Here is a 4,850-nt window from a genome sequence, read left to right on the forward strand (position 1 = left end):
AAAGGGGAATCCAAGTCTATCAGGTGTTGGATATGTTTTACTTAATTAGAAGGGTTATATTCTAGTCATTGGTATGAGATGGCTTCCAAAAGGGATTAATAACAAAGCAGAAGCCCAAATGGCATTATGGGTTGTTCGGATGCCCAAAAGACCAATTATATCGAAGTCGCATCTTGAGGTGGTTTCATTAATAATTGTCAATTCCCACATCAAAGGAGAAGTGTTCTCGTGGAAATTGAATAAGTTTATAGAAATATTAAATAATGAATTAAATGAATTTGAAAATTTTCAAATTTATCACACTATGTGGGAGGGCAATACAATGGCAGACACACTATGAAAAGTTGGGGCATTATTAAATGTAATGAAAGGGAGGGAGGTTTGGAAGATTTATAAGGGATTGAGCTATCACATGGGGAGGATAGTACACCAACGCTTGTGTGAAAATGATGGTTGTGAATGGCTAGGATGACAGTGTAGGATAAAAGGACTTTTTGGGCCTTTTTTCCCTCTCAAAGTGAGTTGGAAAGAGTGAAAGCAAGGGTTATGTTGGTGAACTATTGCAATCTTCATTCAAATCTTGGATTTATTACTAAGAGAGGACTATACATGGTTGGAATTTAGGTTTTGAACCAATATCGATGTGGTGTCTATGACAGTGGCCTAGGGTTTGAAATTGGAGACCAAGGGGGAGGTGGAATGGGTTCTTTGGGCCTGTGTGCTAAAGAATTACCTTTTTGGGTTAAAATCTATGTTGTTAAAATTTATTCAAGGGAAGGGCTTGAGTAGGCAAGTGAGTGAGGGCATTTGCATGAGAGAAGAGATGGGGAAAATTAGAGCCTCTGTTCTCTAGAAGGATGGGATGAATAGAGACGGGCAATGGGAGGAGGCCCTAACTGGTTGGGAAGGCCTAAAGGAATTTTTTTGAGAGAAGCAGATTGAGTGATAGTGGCTCTAGGAGGAGAAAACGAAATGAGGTGGTGAAGGTCCAAACTTCAACCTAGAGGATTACTAGGAAAATGGACCTGGGAAGTCAAAGTTGCAAGGAGCCAAGTGATCACAGTCAGAACTGGAATGGAGTCAGGTGATGTGTGTGCCTTTGTCCACAATTTTGTAGTGTTCATAGTTTTTGATCATTTTTATGTTAATTTTTGAACAAGGGTTTGGGAGTGGGTTTCTCTATCCATAATTTTGTAGCATTTGTAGTTGTTTTGAAGTTCATTTCAATATTTGTACGGGAGTTTGGTAATGGTACAATGTTAAAGTGTAGTCAGTTAACCAATTTGGTCTATGTTTTCTAGATATGGTGGATGTTATATACAAAAAAAATATTATGCTTTGTAATATGTATGAAGGAGCTTGGGAAGGTGGTGGGCGTTTTGGGTAGTCACTATATTAGAATGGAGGATTCAAACATCAATACCTTAGGGTATTGAATGTACTCTTTATTTTATAATTAATAAAATTATATATTATTGATCAAAAAAAAAAAGATCAAATATGATATGCTAGATGCCTAAGTCAAATTGTGATCATATTTGATTTAGAAATTTGATTATAATCAACATTATAGAAAACAAGAATAAAAATTCTTAGCAATTTATTTTTTATCTTTCAAAATAAGAAATAATAATTGTAAATTTTTCAAATATTTTATTCACAAATAACCTATGGTCAAAATTTATTTGATAATTCCTTGTAATCTTTAACCATCAATTTATATATTTTATTTAATACTTGATAGAAAACACTTATTAACGTAAGTAAATCAACTTTATATTAATAAAAAAAAATATTAGAATTGCTCTCCCCATCAATCAATTACATGTTTAAGTGAACTTCATAATCATAACAATTTATTTTCAAACTTTCAAAATTGAAAAATAATAATGATGATAAATCAATCCAGTGTTACGCTCCAAGACAACTTTGTACCCCACGGCCACCCCACCCAACTACCATAGAATTGTAGGGATCCTTCCCCAACTATAATTGGACGGCCAATAGCCTGATTAATTAAGAAGAAGTTGCTTTCGTGTGTGGGAGTGATAGTCAAAATTATTTGATAATCGTAACTATCAATGTATACATTTCATTTAAAACTCCTACAACATTTGTCGACCTAATTAAATTGGGAAAGGATATCAGAGCTGCTCTCCCCATCAATCAACTACATACGATGAACTACTCGTAAGAGCGTACCTTAACTCCACATGGGTAAGAGCATAGGTCAAGCAATCTCTACTTCTATATTCCAGTAACCAGAGAGCTTTTAATATTAGAATTATCAGAGAGGTGAGAGGTTTCGGGATTCAAATAACTAGAGACCTTACATTAGAGGCGTCAGAAGAAGAAAACAAAAACCTATGAAAATTTTGCAGGACGCAAAGAGGTAAATCTGCACCATTTTGTAAGCTTGGTTTACTCAAAATTACTTTCCTTTTCTTGCGTTTATTTCTACTGTAATTTTACTTTCGATGGCCAGAATTATTTCAACATGTTGGTCATTTCCCTTGAGTTTTTCCTTTCGATTTTGATATATGCTGGTCTTTATGTTTTAAGTTCTTGCAGAAAATGGAAGTCGAGCTGGAGCTCAACAATAACAGGCGTGTGTGCGCTCCTTTTTTCTCTTCCCTATCTCGCTTATTGCACAGCCCTATGCAAGTTTTATCTTCACCCATTTCAACGAGTCGACCCTCCAATTGTTTGGGAATGCTTCAGTGCACGCCAAGACCATTTCCATTAATGGTAAATTCCAAAACGTTACTGGCCGTGCTTTTTATCGGCCAATAACACGACTCTCTGAATTGTACTTTATCTTTCACCACAACTTTTTTTGTTTAGGATTGTTCCTTCTTCAGATTCACAAAAAGGGATGGATTCGCGTTTATAATGACACTCTACAGATCTCCTGAGATCTTTTGAGTTATTGATTATGTCATTTATCAAGATTTAAATGTATAGAAATGTAAAGATATGTTATAAGAAATGAGATTAAGATTGGAATGGCTTTGAAGAATGAATACCCTTCAATCTTTAAAATCTATTCTTATCAGATAATATTATTTCATTTGAATTCAAGGGCTCGCTTTGATTTTATGGGAATGCTTCTATACAAGTCAAATTCAGTGCCCATACAAATGAATCCTCGTGAATGTTTGGTCCTACTATATATGTATCCCCAATCCACATGAGAGATTTTGTGTTACTGAACACAATTTTCATGTTCAAAATTGTTTGCTCTACTTTAGATCCTTCCCTACCTTGCATTTATCGTAACTTCAGTGGGAGCTTTATCAAGTCAGTACTTGGGTTTGTTCAATATTTCCCCCAATAGGGAGCCATATAATCATCTCATTCCACTGGAATTTGGGGCAACAACGAGAAAATAATTTGAAGCTATCAACAACAACCACATCAAAGCAAATCTCAATAATCTCATTCCTATAGAATCTTTAAGTTTGTCAGATGCAAACTAATTCCAAACACTAAGTCTCAATCTTAATGTTATTTACCCTTAATATCATGAAACTTATATAATTAAATTGTTATCATAATTATATTAAGAATATATAATATTAAATATTTTATATATTTAAATGTATATTGATAAATAAAATCAAAACATAAAAGAAAATTTATAAATGATATGTTAGAATTGTAAATAAGACTATATGATCATATTTCTACTAATATGACAATGGACATAATATTTAACCTTTGATACATCACAATCATCTTTAAAAAATAGTTGAATATTACTATTATAGATGGTGGTCCACTTCATCTTTAGAAGGCTATTCTTAAAGCCTAAAAGTAAACAATTGATATATTGATTGTTATTTTGAAAGTCAAAGAACAACATATATAGCTATTTAAGTTGTATCATATTTTTACTATATTTCATTTACCTTTTTCTAGTTGTTGTAATTATGACTTACACCTCCCATGTGTTGATAATTCTTTTGGTATAGATTACCACCCTCACCTTTTTCATTGCATTATTTTCTCTCAATAATCACTATCATTGGAATTGAAGCAACATAAACGCTTTGGATGTATATGTATTCGTATATGTGTGTATACACATATGTACAAATATATATACATACACACATATACATATATATATTTACATATATATCCAAAGACTTGATCTTGACTAAGAGTACCCTTAAACCCTAGGGGACGTGGAAACCTATAGGTAGTTGTTTGGAGAATGGAAAGTTGTGGTAGATGAAGAGGATTGAACCTATAACAAGGCTTCTAGCTACTACTTATCATTGCTCTTATTTCTCAAACTAGTTCTTTTGTAGGATGTTTTTAACAAATCCAAACTTATATGTTAATCTTGTATTTGGTTCTTTTTCTATGGAGAGGTTCACTTACCATAGGGCTCTATAGCCTTCAAATTCCTGGCATTTTGTTGACAACTTGTGAATAAGGACACAAATCCATTAATGGATAATGACTCCGTGACAATCATTTGTAGAGTTAGATACATATAAAAGGATTTTGATTTGCATGTGTGTGTGTGTGTGTGTGTACGTGCGCGCTTAGTTTGTCTTGCAAGCTCATATGTACTTCAATCAGACACAAAGAACACAAATGTAATTGTGCATCTTTATTTTGCATTTACAAATTTTATATTGTAAATAGACAAGCACTTTTAAAAAAAGTGTGGATCTTTATGTTTGTTGTTTTTTTATCAATTAGAATGTATAAATATTTTGATTTTTTATAGCTATTATTATGTATGTTACTTTAATTTTTCTTTTCAATTGAGTAGTGCTATAGTTTAAATATTTGCATCATTTTTCTCTCATAGATTTATCAACTAGTCATGAAGT

This window comes from Cryptomeria japonica, chromosome 7 (assembly GCF_030272615.1).
Source record: "Cryptomeria japonica chromosome 7, Sugi_1.0, whole genome shotgun sequence".
Taxonomy (NCBI): Eukaryota; Viridiplantae; Streptophyta; class Pinopsida; order Cupressales; family Cupressaceae; genus Cryptomeria; species Cryptomeria japonica.